This window comes from Camelus dromedarius, chromosome 18 (genome assembly GCF_036321535.1).
Source record: "Camelus dromedarius isolate mCamDro1 chromosome 18, mCamDro1.pat, whole genome shotgun sequence".
Taxonomy (NCBI): Eukaryota; Metazoa; Chordata; class Mammalia; order Artiodactyla; family Camelidae; genus Camelus; species Camelus dromedarius.
In genome coordinates this window covers 9477183-9491560 of record NC_087453.1, presented here as the reverse complement: position 1 = coordinate 9491560, position 14378 = coordinate 9477183, and the positions used below count along the sequence as shown (strand labels likewise).

The window sequence follows — 14378 nt, the reverse complement described above, 5'->3', positions numbered from 1 at the left end:
ATTTCTTGATGGTAAGACTGTGGCAGAAAATTCTAGGAAAATGGTAAGACTGTGGCAGAAAATTCTAGGAAAATGTCAAAAACAGGGAAGCCACTTTGCATCCCCATGTGTTATTCACAAATGGGTGTAAATCAAAACAGTTCAAGTTCAGTAAGGAAATTTACTACCTATGATTCAGGAGGATCATTCAGGAGAGCAAACACACAGGCTTACTCTTTTGTAAATCTGAACTTCCATAAGTTGAATTTCCTTAGTGAAGGGTACACCTATACAACTAAGAGCAGAATTAAAAGAAACTCAGTATCCTTAAATAAAGTTGCTGTTTTAAAAATTCCACCTGTCACTAGGATCACTGAAACTGCTCCCTCTTCAATCCAACTGTATTTTTAGTTTTTACTTCAACAAGGAGCAATGTAATCTACATTTGCTAAGCATACTGATTCCTGAAAGCCCAAAATTAACCAAAAATCTGGTCTATTTCCACTACCCTCTAAACAATTAAAGCTACAAGCAGAAGGGAAGAGTGACCTTAAAAACGTCCCCACAGCCAGAGAACAAAAGCAGAACAGACTGAAGCACACATCTTCGCCCGAACAGAAGAAAACTTCCACATAAGCAATACTGCAACACGGACGTGGGGCAAGGGCTTAAAAGGAAAGTCGGCCAACAGGGACGGAGGGGATAAAAGCAAAGCTGCAGTGAAAAAAAGTTAGAAGTTAGAGATGCAGTGCAAGAACGGACAGACATTTTTCAGCTTCGGACACTCGCCTCCAGAGCCTGACACAGAACAAGTGCTCAGGAAAGGTTTGCTAAACTCAAGGAAAGCTTCTGCCAGGAACTTTCCCAGAAATGGAATGACAACAAGAAGCCGGATGACGGCAGAAAAACGGACAGGTTGCTCATACTGAGGGAGCTGGTGAAAATCCTGCAGTTGGCTCAGCGGAGGAGATGGAAATAACAGCATCTATCTTTTACAGACTGCCTACTTACAGAGTGTCCCAATTAAACGTACGCCCCTTTCAGATGTTAACAACCCAAAACAATGTCCGGGCGCTGGCGGTAGGCACGCTGAATATTTCTGCCTCTAAAAAACCTAAACGGGTAGGTAGGTCAACTTCTGTCCACTCGACCCATTAAGTTATACCTTAATATCACGCTAATAAATTATGCAGACGGTTTATTGGGACACGCTGTGGGTCTGGCACTCTGATAAGCGCTTTACACGCCCCATTTCACTGAACCTTAACAGCCTTAAGAGGCAGGGAAGGCATTAGCCCCTTTTTCCAACCAAGACACAAAGAGTTTAAGCGACTTGCCCAAGGGGACAGAGCTGGGATTTACACCCGCATCGGACACCTGGGCCGCGCTCGTAACCATTACGCTACGAACCCGTCTGAGGAGATTTAGATACTCCGGACCTCAGGGACTTGAAGCGGGGATCCCCCCCACCTCCCGCCCCGGGAATAACTTCGGCATCCCAGCGCGACAGGAGAAATGAGGAAAGGCGGCATGGCACCTGTTTCTGGCTGCAGCAAGGGGTGCTGGGACTGGGGCGCCCTGGGTCCAGGCCGCTAGGCGCCCTGAGGCGGGGGGCACGGGAGAACCCGCCTCCTCCGGGAAGGCCCCGCGGGCGGGAGAGAGGCCCGGGGAAGGAGGCCGGGCGCGCGGGCCCGCCGAGGCCTAAGCCCCACCCGCCGCCCATCTCCCCGAGGCCGCGGGGCCCGCGCGGGCCCCGCCAGGCCCGGCCTGGCCGCCTCACCTGGCTGCTGCCCCGAGCTCGTCCCCCGGCCGGCGGTCCTGGGCGGCGGCGAAGGCGAAGACGACGGCGAGGATGGGAAGGAGGAAGGAAGACAGGAGACGAGGAAGGGACGGCAGGAGGGAAGAGGCGGAGTGGCCGCGGAGGAGGCGGGCGCCGCCGGGCCGGGGGTCAGAGGAAGGGGGAGCCGAGCCAGACGCGGCTGCCGCCGGCGCAAACGCTGAAGAGTCGCTCCGGCGCCTGCAGCCCGGCAGGAAGTGACGGGGGAGGGGCCTGCGCCCGCCCCCGGCCCCCGCCCGCCTCCATGCCGAACCCCACCCCCACCCGCGGCCAGGACCACAAGTCCCGGCGGGTGCTGCGGCCGCGCCTGCGCTCGCAAGGTACGCCGGGAGCCTAGTTGGCAGGCGCCTAGTTCCGCCTGAGCCTCTAGGCCTGCTCTGGGCCCCGGGGGCTGCTGGGAGTTGTAGTTCCTCTGGGAGTGGCAGGCTTTTCGCAGGACTCCAACGGAGGCTGGGCCTTCTTTCCTCCTTCCGCTTCGCTCTTACCTTTTTCCCTTTGCGTGTCTCCTCTTCCTGGGTGTTCGTTACTCTTTCATCTCCTTCCCTCAATTCCTACTTTAGTAAATATTTATGAAACACCTGCTAAGTGCAAAGCACTGCTCGAAGAGCTTAGAATATAGTGGTGGTCAAACAAAAAATCCCTGCCTTCATGGAGCCTACGTTCTAGTGAGAGTAAAACACATAATAAAATCAGTAACTTTTATAGTGAATTAAAAAGGCAAGACATGCAAGATTACTGTTTCTTTATACAGCCCTAGATAAATTAAGTAGTTTTTTGCAGCGCTCTTATATGAGAGGTTCAGGTTTGGAAGTGGGGAATCATGGACCTCTAGAATTACGCTCAGCAAAGAATAACGTACACATTGTGAGAAATCCAGGAAACAGTGAGTGAAGGGACTGCAGGTGTCCAGGCCAGCCTTTCTTGCTCACTCTACGACTACTTAACCCGTTACTTAAAAAAAGTTTATTTTCTCTACCTCTCTCTCAATATCTTTCAATTTAACTGTTGCTCAATCTTTCTTGCCAAGGCAATACAGTTTAATTTGCATAAATTCTTGATATGGAATGCTGTGGCTGAAGGGGCCTCTCCAAACAATGCCGTGGGACCTTGCCCCAGCCACGGAGGGCTCTTTTCTCTGGACCAGGCAAGCCTCCTTACTTTGCCTCTTATAAAATGCAAAGAGACTGAATTTTAGGACACCGAAAACAAAGGAATTTCACTGTCCGTGAAATTTAAGTGCCCACCTAAGACAGTACTAAGCAACATTCAGATACTATCCTGCCCTCTGCTAAAGGTGAATTTTTTTCCTTTCTAACTTCCAAGCCATCTAGATTCCATAGCTCACTTCGGTAAAGGAGCAGACACAGGGGTTTCCCTAAGCCTAAAGCTGAGGTCCTCGCACAATTTCTCCAAAGATGTAAAGGTAGAAGGGAATGTTCTGACCCATTTGACTGTTACCCTGGGGACCCAAGTGACGGGCTTATGACTTCTAGTCTCAAATTTCTTCCCTCCTTCTATACATTGAGATGAAGATCCCTCTTTTCCTTTTTTTTTCCCCCCAACCCAGACTTTGGATTTTATTCTGTGACTTGGGCCTCAGCAGAGCTGGGCCTCCATTTCCCTCTTAGTTAAATAGAAACAATAATTTCCTGTTTTACCCCAGGGTCATGAGAATTAGTAGAGCTTCATACCCTGTCTCATCTTCTCCATCTCAAGAGTGACAGGATGCTCCTTAGTGTTGCAAAGTCCTAAGTGTGCTGCTCTGAGCAGCCAAGGCTACTACCTGCTCTCCTTAGTGACTGATCACCCGTCATTCTGGGGATCACTTGTCCTTACAGCACTGCCTCCCCCTCCTTCTCCCTAATACCCCTCAACCACCGATCTTTTTACTGCCTCCTGCAGTTTTGCCTTTTCCAGAATGTCATATTGTTGGAATCATGCAGTTTGTAGCCTTTTCAGATTGGCTTCTTTTACTTAGTAATGTGCACTTAAGTGGCCTGTTTCTTTTAATGGCTTGATAGTTCATTTCTTTCTCTACTTTTTAATAGATACATTAAATAACAAGGAGTATAACCTTTAGCTAAATATCAACTTCTTATAGGACTTTTATGAGCTTTGCATGTTCCCATTCCTTATTACAAATACACAGAATTTATCTTCTAGGAAGGAACACACAAGATTTCACATAACTTACTTCATGGTTACAAATTCTAACTTCCATCTTCCTCTTTCAAAAAAAAAAAATTCCTTTATTTGTCAAGAGTCAAGAAAACTTCTGACCCTTAGAAGAGAATCTGACTGACAGTCTCTAGTTACAAATGAAGAAAAACAAATCTAAGTGACCCCCTCCTGAACCCCAGCCAGCTCACGGCTCACCTATGCCTCAGTTAAATAAAATTCTTTGGTTACACAAGGTGAGAGTTCATAGATGTTCTCAAAAAAAAAACAGAAGTATTAAATCTTCAGGTGGTTGTTTTACTTTTCTCTCCTTTTCTTTCTTCTATGTTTTTAGCTTTAGTCACTATCATTCTAACCCATACATAATAATCTGGTTTGTGTCATCTCCTTCAAAATGAAGCAGATTTGGCTGCACAGAGCCTGCTGAGTGGGAGTTGTGCCCTACAGATAGGTACTTTTATTTCACCACAGTCCCTAGTTTGCCCTCATTTCTCATGTACTCTCCCATTCCTGTTGATATTTGAGTTTGTAATGCCTGGCCTACAGTGTAACTGCATGAACGGAATGCTGGTCTGTGGAGCAGAAGACTTATCAGAAAGACAATGAAAGAATCTCCAGATGCAATCGTGATAAGCACAGGAAGCAAAGGTACATGGTGTTGTGAGGGCATTATGAAATCCTAGTTTCAGCGTTTAGGGCCAGAGCATCCAGAGCCATGGTAGCTTTAGCAAAGATTGGAAGGGACATGTAGGTGGTACCTAGGCAAAAGCAGTGCAGATGTTCCAAGTAGGAGGGAAAGGATGTACAAAACCCTGTGGTCCAGGTCCCAGTTACTAAGCTACAAAACAAACCACTCCCAAATTTAGTGGCTTAAAACAACAGCAATCATTTTTATTGTCTTTGTAGATCTGTGGGTCTGGAATTCGGAGAGAGTTTGGCTAAGTTTTTCTAACTCTGGGTCTCTAATGTGGAATGGGACCACTGGGGACAGAGCACCAGGGCCTTTCTCTCTCTTCAGGAAGCCTTAGGGCTTTTCCATGTGGCCTCTGAGCGGGCTGCTTTGAACTTCCTCACAGCATGGCAGCCTCTGGGCCATCAACTTGTTTACAATGGCAGCTGGAGGCTTCAAGAGTGAGTATCCCATAGAGCTAGACAGAGCTGCATTGCCTAATGTGACCTAGCCTTTGTTGTCATATAGAGCCACATTCACTGTTGTTTACTGGCTACAAGTCTAGATCCAAGAGTAGAGGAATGAGACTCTACCTCCTCATGGGGAAGTGGAAATGGCAGGTCTCCAGTTTAGAGGAAACTCAGGACCAGAGATGCAATGTGTGAGTGAGTAGCATCTGGGAGGTAACTGAAGACTTGGGTGTGGATGTTAATGGATGTTAACACCTGGCAATTATCTCTGCTCCAATCTCATAGCCCCTTAGCAGAACTTTGCACCCTTATAATTATTCGATTATTTGCTGAGTTTGCTCTGTCTGGCTAGGACTATGTGATCAACTTTCATGAGAGCAGGAACTCTTGGACCATGTCTTGGTCACCATGGTATGTATCCCTGACCCTTAACACAGTATCTGGTACACATAAATTTCCGTCAACTACTGAAGAACCACAGCCTCTCTTTCTCTGCTGGAGTCTCTAAAAAACAAGGAACACCTGTAGGACCGAATGCTGTATGTCAAGGTCACCTACAGTATATGTTGCAAGGGGAAACAAGTTGAGAACGACCTGCTAGTCTAGATGAGTAATCCATGGGATTATTTGAGGTAGACCGATCTTCTAGGGCTATTTCAGAAATCTTCAGGGAGCCAACTGTTAGAGGATATGGTGGAAGATCCCATTTACAAAGAAATTTTTAAAATTCCTAGGAATAACTTTCCAATAAAAATGCACAATCTATGTGAAGAAAAAATTTTAATTCCACAGAAAGACACAGAAAAAACTTGAACAAATAGAAATATAAGCTATGTTCTTAGCTAGCAAGAATCCACATCATTAAGCTACCAAACATTTAATGAGATTTAATCAAGACATTTAATGAGATCCCAAGAAAAACAAACAGGATTTTGTTTCGGAACTGGATGAGCCATGTCTAAAATTCTTACGGAAAAATTAACAAGAAAACATTTCTGAAAATGCCTGACCACGTAGTGAACGTATTATAAAGCCTTACTAATTACAACTATTAGGTACTAGCACCTAATTAGTTCCACAAATCAGCGGAAAAGAAAATAAATTCCCAAATAGACCCAAACACATGTAAGCATTTAGTATTAAAGGTGGTATTTCAAATTGGTTAACATGGACTTCATTCAGTAAGTGATTTGGGACAACTAGCCTCTGCAAGAAAAAAACAGAATTAAATCCGTACTTCATCCCTTATACCTGGAAAAATGCAAAAAGGAGCAAAGATTCAAATGGAAAGAAGGAAACCATAAAGGTACCAGAAGAATCCCTGGGAGAATTCTTTTATAACCCTGAAGTGGAGAAGATTCTTTTAACTGTAACACAAAATTCAGAAGCCTTAGAGGAAAAGTTCGATACAGAATCATTTAGCTTCATGAAAATATAAAATATAATCATGGGAAATAAAAAGACAAATGACAAAGTGGAAAAAAATTGCATCTGAATCACAGAAAAGGCAAATTTCATAACACATAAAGAGGACCTAAGAAGTTGGGGGAGGGAAATTAGATGAAGGTGGTCAAAAGGTACAGACTTTCAGTTAATTATAAGATAAGTAAGTATGAGGGATATAATGTACAACATGATAAAGATGGTTAACACTGCTGTACATTATAAATGAAAGTTGTTAAGAGATTAAATCTGAGCCCTCATCACAAAAAAGATTTTTTTTCCTATTTCTTTAATGTATCAATATGAAATGATGGATGCTCACTAAACCTATTGTGGTAATTGCTCCATGATGTCTATGTACGTCAAACCACTATGTTGTACACCTTAAACTTACACAGTGCTCTATGTCAACTATATCTCAATAAGGGGGAAAACAAAAGAGTTTATATGAATAACAAAAAGATTAACAACTCAATAAAAAATGGATAAAGATAGCAGCAAACAGTTCATGGGAAAGGAAAAACAAATTGTTCTTAGAAATAACAATATGAATTCAAGGAAAAACAGATTGTAATAGTAAAAGTTTGGAAATAATATCAATGTCCATCAACCAAAGAGTGGCTAAATGAATTATGACAAATTCATACAATGGAATAATAATCAGCATTTTTTTTAAAAAAAAAAGGAATGAGAAAAGGCACTATAAAGAGAATGAAAAAAGACACAGACTTGGAAGAAAGAATTTGCAAATTACATATCTGATAAAGGATTTGTGTCCAGAGTACACAAGGACACTTAAAACTCAACAATAAGGAAACAAATAACCCAAAGAAAAAAATGGTCATAAGAACTGAATAGACACTTCACCAAAGAAGTTATAGGGATAATGGTGTCAAAAAAACATAGGAAAAGATGTCATTAGGGAAATGCAAATAAAACACACACACACACATACACACACACAAAATGAGATGCCATTACACACCTTACAACACCAAATAGAATGCAGAGCAACAGGAATGCTTATTCATTGCTGACAGGAATGCAAAACTGTACAGCCACTTGGGAAGATAATGTGGCAGTTTCTTATAAAGTTAAACATACACATGCCACACAATCCAACAATCCTAGTCCTAGGTATTTACACAAGTGAATTGAAAATTTATCTTCACATTAAAATCTCACACTGATGTTTTACAGGAGCTTTATTCATAACAGCCTAGCCTCGGAAAACCAAGATGTCCTGCAACAGGTGAACAGGTAAACAAAAGGTGGTACATCTACGCAGTGGAACACTACTCAGAAATAACAAGGAAAAGGAGCCAAGTTTGCGGAATAACACAGATGAATCTTGCATCTCTCTAGGTGCAAAAACAAAACCCAGAAGCCTACCTAGTTTTTATTCCATGTTTATGACATTCTGAAAAAAGCAAAATTACAGGGACAGAAGACAGATCAGTGGTTGCGAGGGTTGGGGGAGGGGGAGGTAGTTGACCAAAAGGCTACACAGAAGAATTTTTAGGTATTGTAGGTGACTGATCTGGTCTGCATGCTAACGAAGTGGTAGATACATTACTCTCCATTTTTCAAAACCATTACAGAGTAAACTTTACTGGATGGAAATGTTTAAAAAATCAACAAAGATTCCAAGATGAAATGAAGACTATTAACAAATGAATCTCACTGATGGGGCAGGGGGGAAAAAGGAGCTGACCTAATTAACTTTGGAAAACGGTGCTTTGACTGGAAACTGTAAAGCTAAAGGCAAAAAGAACTGCATGTAAACACTGCACTCTAGTTGGTAAATTTGCTTCTTGCAGGGCTGAGAAATGTAAAAGTATTGTGAATTGAATAAAAACAAAATTACATATCAAAATTTGGGGGATGCAATTAAAGCAATATTTGGAGGGAAATTTGTAGCATTAAAATGCTCACATTAGAAAAACAGAAAAGTCTCAAATCAAGTCTCTTAAGAAACTTTCTTAAGTCTCTACCTTAAGAAACTAGAAAAAGAAGATTAAACCCAAAGCAAGCAGAAGGAAAGAATAAAGAGCAGACATCAATAAAATTTGAAAGCAGAAAAACAGTAGAGAAAATCCATGAAACAAAAAGCTAGTTCTTTTCTTTTACTTTTTTTAGCCAGGGGGAGGTAATTAGGTTTACTTATTTTTTTAATAGAGGCACTGGGGATTGAACCTAGGACCTTACTAAGTGCGTGCTAAGCATGCACTCCACTGCTGAGCTATACCCTCCCCACAAAAAGCTAGTTCTTTGGGTGAAAAAAATCAATAAAATTGATAAATCTTTAGCCAAACTAATCAAGAAAAAACAGCCAGAAATTTTGTGGTAGCTACAGAACACATATGTTTGTTAATGAAGAGACCACCTCTGGATTCCAGAGGTCTGGAATGAGACATAAAAAAGTGATAACAGTATTTGCCTCTGGAGAGAAGGACTCAATAGCGAGGGATGAAGTGGGAAAAATATTAAAAATACCTTTTAGTATTCTTTAATGTGCATATATAATTACCTACTAAATGTAAATAAAATGCCTTATTTTATAAAGAAAACATCTTCATTTGGGGGCTGGTACTTTTAAAAAGTATAGTCATTCATTCATTCAATATTTGGTATTTATTATTTCCATGCATTTTTATACTTACACTGCAAATAAAGGCTTCCTAAAATAATATTATCTTGTATATTTTAAAAGTTTAGATAAATGGCATGATACTATTTGAATTCTTGTATGACTTGCTTTTTTCCCCTCAACATTCCATCTTTGGGTAGTTCATCCATATTTAGCTACAGAGCTTTAAAGTAATATATTTAAAATTTTGTTTTGGGGGTGGTAATTACGTTTGTTTATTTATTGTTTTAACAGAAGTACTGGGGATTGAACCCAGGACCTCATGCATGCTAAGCGTGTGCTCTACCACTGAGCCATACCCTCCCCCTACAGAGCTTTAGTTGGTTTACTTTCACTACTGTAGGGAGCATGCCACCAAATGAGCATACCATCTTGTATTTACCCAGGCTTCCACTGAGGGACATTTTGGTTAGTGCCATTTCTTGCTATTGCAAGCACTACTACTGTCAGCAGTCTTTTGTATCTCCTCATACGCTTGGTAGATCTTACGGTCCCAGTATTTGTAATTGGCTGTTTCACCAAACATTCCTGAGGTGCCCTTATCAAAGACTATCTTACCTGTTGATTTTTAGAGGTCTACGAACTGTAGATATAACTTACATCCCAGTGTAACTTTATCCCAGTGCACGTAGACTTTGGGAAAGTCGGGGGGGTCACAGTCACTCAATGATTTATTTATTCCATAGAGTCTTAGATATTTACTGAGCATTAACAATGTGCCAGACACTGAGAATACTGAAATGAACAAGACAGGCTCCTGTCCTCATGGAGGTTACGTGAAGAGCTTATCTCTGTTTTTCTCTCTTGGTCTTTTTCTCTTGCCCATTGTCCTAAAAAATTTTCATAGGGTTTTGTTATAGGGATGTTATGGACTCCGGGTGAGTGAGTGAGAAGTAGTGATCATGAGTTAGTTAGTTCTAGGTCAACAAAGTGGCCCCTGCTGGCTTAGCTGACCTGGTTAGCTCTCAAATTTAATACCAAGTAACCCAGTGGGAAAAACAAATCCCTCATGATGAGTTTAAACTGATCCTGCAGGAGAATTCATTGCTTAACCCAAGGTTATTTGGAAATAGGAGGGTGTATTTTCATATCATACTGGAGGCAGAAGGCTAAAGGGAATAATTTTCTCTGTAACATTAGAAACATTTTTGGTCAGGCAAAATAACTTTTGGCGTTGTGCAAATTATTTCTCATGAAGAGCACAAGTGCTTTTGTTATATTCAAATATTACCTAGTCTCTAGATAATTTCTGTTCTACTACAATTCTTTAAAATTGAATTTCTTAAATATTATGTGTTCATAGTTTATAGAGTCAAGTAGTTTTAAGAAGCTTATCATGAAAGACAACAGCCCCGCCCACTCACTTTGAACTCTCACAGCTCTTTTGGTTTCTTCCTTCATATTTCTAAATGGATATGCCTGTACAGATAATTCTGGATTCTTCCATTTAGACTTCTTCTGTTGCTTACTATGGTATATGAGAATTTTGTTCTCTTAGTTCTGTTTCCACCCACTCCAACACACAAATTTCCCCTTCTCTCCTCCTTCCAATATGTTTATACCGTAATTCTAGATTCAATCAATATTTACATTATTAAGGCTGTATAAGTAGCATTCACCACTGAGTGTGTAGAGCATTATGGTTAAATTTCATTTCTTACCTAAATTTCTCTCCCTGAAGTTCTTAGTTGCCTTGGTTTTTCATTTTCTTGTGTAACAGGATGTTAATAGGGAACTATTTCAGTCTCAGTTTCAGCGGATGCTTCCCCATTCCAAAGTAAGTTTACCTAGGCGGGACTTGTAAAAGAGGTGATTAAAAACTGGTTACAGCAACTTTATTCATAATTGCCAAAACTTGGAAGCAATCAGGATGTCCTTCAGTAGGTGAAGGGATAAACTGTGGTACCTTCACAAAATGAAATACTATTCCACACTAAAAAGAAATGAGAAATGAGCTATCAAGCCAAGAAAAGACCTGAAGGAAATTTAAATGCATATTACTAAGTGAAAAAAAGCCAATCTGAAAAGGCTACTTACTGTATGATTCCAACTATATGACATTCCAGAAAAGGCAAAAAAAAACTATGGAGACGGTTAGATGAAGGTCAGCGGTCGCCAGGGGCTTCAGGGGAGGGAAGGCTGACTAGGCAGAGCACAGAGGATTTTTAGGACAGTGAAACTATCCTACTTGACACTATAATGGTGGATCCATGTCACTATACATTTGTCCAAACCTATAGAATATTTATCACCAAGAGTGACCCTTAATGTAAACTATGGACTTTGAGTGACAATGATGGGTCAATACAGGTTCCTGATTGTAACGAATGTACCACTCTGGTGAGGGATAATGATAGTGGAGGCGCCTGTGTACGTGTGGGAGCAGAGCATACGTGGAAAATCTCGGTACCTTCTGCTCAATTTTGCTGTGGATCTAAAACTGCTCTAAAAAACAAAGTAAATTAAATCTACTAAATTAAAAAAAATGAAAACTGATTTTGTTATCTTTGGTTCCTTTCCTATTCAAGAGCATAAAAGGGCTGAGGCTGAAATTTCCAGAGATTAAAGAATATCTCCCGAGAGAGCTACTGAGGAGATGTGACGATACCTTTGCCCATTTGTGGGACGGGGAGGAGGAGGATGGTTTTTTTTTTACTTCAAGCCTAAAGAGAGGCACTTCAGCCAGGCCTCTTGAAGAGCTTGCTGTGTCTCTGGGAGCTCAGGTGACGCAGTAAGTGGTGTCTGACTCACGCCTGAGAGGTGTACATGAAAGGCACTGCGGCTGGCCAGCTGCTTTGATAGTGGCAGAGAGAAGAGGAGGTGGTGTTCAAGGGTGCGTGACAGTGTCCTGAGGACCCGACTGGGCTGTGCTGGGGAAACACTGGCTTGGATCTTGCCTAAGAGGTTTGCCCTGTGGTGTGAGGTGACCCAACAAAAAAGGCTGGATGCCTGGGGGCTGAAGGCAGAATTGTAAGCAGTCATCAAATCAAGGGCTCTTCAGGTTGACCGAGGCCCCACCCATGGGGGGGGATGGGGGTGAGATGGGAGAGGGTGGAGGAGTAACTCTGAAGCAACACAAATGCCAAAAGCATCCTGGAAGAGGTAGAGTCCATTGCGAACACCTGCTGACGTCGGAGGGTGCCCACACTGCCTCTTTTCTTCTGCCTCCATGGCCCCCCTCTCTCCTGGAGGAACCAGAGGCAGACTCCTGAGTGGAGAAGGCTGGTGGAAGGCCTGGGTGGGGAACTAGAGAAGCCCACTAGGCCTCCCCTTTGCATCTCAGGTGACCAGCCCAAAGCAGCAGAAGGGGAAATGATTTTATTTTAAATAAATTTGTAAGTTTTGACTCATTAGAGTGAATCAAATGAATATGCAACCATTTATGCTCACAAAAATGGCAATTTCATGTGATTCAGCTTAATGCAGAAGAGTGGACTTCTTTTTAAACAAATCTGGGGGGGTGGTAATTAGGTTTATTTATTTAGTTTTAGAAGAACTACTGGGGATTGAACCCAGGACCTCATGCATGCTAAGCCTGTGCTCTACCACTTAAGCTATACTCTCCCCACTAAGAGTGGACTTTTAAATTACTGAACTGAGACTGTTTGGGAGTTTTAAGTGATGGAGAGAGTTTGATGACCTAAGAGTGACTGAAAAAGTCATGAGATTTTCCCTAGACTTCATTCAAGGGTATGAGGGGAGAACTGGCTTCCCAGAGACAATCTGAACATGCAAAGAATAAACTTTGCATCCAGGAATAAATTTGTTTTCTGCCTACACCCCATAGGTCCCATCTGTTCAACAAATTGGCACACTTCGTTTTCTATGTGTTTATCACCAGTCGATCCACAAAATCTCTGACAGGAATAGAAATCTCTCAGCAGATTCCAACACATCAGGTAACCTATCAACTTTTTTTTCTTGGTGACATTCCCCCACTCTACGGTTCTCTTCTCCTGCTCTGACTGCAATTGAGATCCCTCTCTAGATCTGCTGGAAGCTGCTGCACGAGCCCCTCCTTTTGCCTCCTTCCTGGCAAAAGTTTCCATAAATTCCTTTTTCATAGCTTTCTCCCTCATGCTCCATTCACTTTCTGAGAAAGGGGCAAACAAGAGAAAATTATGAGAGCTTACAAATCTGGGAATGTCTACATTCTATCCTCACATTTCATGGATAATTTGGCTGGGTATAGAATTCTAGGATAGAAATCATTGTCCTTCAGAACACAGTTTTTCTTTCTCATACAGGCAGGGTGGGTAGCAAGGGAGAAAATCTGTTTCTTAGTACATTACACTTAGACGGGAAACCAACTTTTCTCTTACTTCTTCCTTGTCTTTCTCTCTGTTTCTCTTTCTTCTCCTCCCCCTCCTCCTCTACCTCCTCTGCTTCCTCTTTCTCTTTATTCTTCGGGATGGTGATGGGGAAAAATTCTACATTATTGAGCTGTCAAAAAGCACATGACTGTTTTCTTAACATAGATTTGTGTTTAAATAGCAGAAAAGAAATTTGGTACTTACACTTTGTGCTGTGTTTGAATTACTGTCATAGTGAAAACACACATATAATCCTGTGTTGATTTTCTCAGTTAAAAAATTTGCTAGTACCTTGATAAATGACTTTTCTATCATTCCTAATACTACAACTCTTTCCCTTTTTTAAAAAATTGAGGTAAAATTCACATAACACAAAATTAACTGTTTTACAGTGAACAATTCAGTGGCATTCAGTATATTCACATTTTTTGAGCAACCACCACCTCTATTTAGTTCCAAAACATTTTCATCACTTCAAAATGAAAATGTGTACCCACTAAGCAGTTACTCTCCATTCTCTCCTCCCCCAAATCTCTGGCAACCATGAATCTGCATTCTGTTTCTATGGATTTACCTATTCTTGACATTTCATATGAATGGAATCATAAAATGTGACCTTTAATGTCTGACATCTTCCACTTAGCATAATGTTTTCAAGGTTCATCCACATTACAGCACATATGTGTAGACCTTCATTCCTTTTTATAGCCAAATAATATTCCACTGTATGGATATGCCATAATTTGTTTATTCATTCATCTGTTTATGGATGTTTGGGTTGTTTTCATCTTTGGCTACTATGAATAGTAGTGTTATGAGTATTTGTGTACAAGGACTT

General features: G+C 41.5%; 1 protein-coding gene across 10 annotated transcripts in view; it reads right to left on the bottom strand.

The window, feature by feature from the left end:
* The window catches only part of STAU1 (staufen double-stranded RNA binding protein 1), a 49556-nt gene extending 47547 nt beyond the window's left edge, over window positions 1-2009 (bottom strand). For 3 of the 10 annotated variants that reach the window (XM_064497003.1, XM_064497006.1, XM_064497008.1), the window contains exon 1: window positions 1760-1991. The gene's annotated coding sequence lies outside the window, so the exon portion shown is untranslated. Of the gene's footprint in view, window positions 1-1759 lie in introns of all 10 variants that reach the window. The other 7 variants (XM_064497001.1, XM_064497004.1, XM_064497009.1 and 4 more) reach the window with 6 other exon arrangements.
* Between the last annotated feature and the right edge of the window lie 12369 nt (window positions 2010-14378).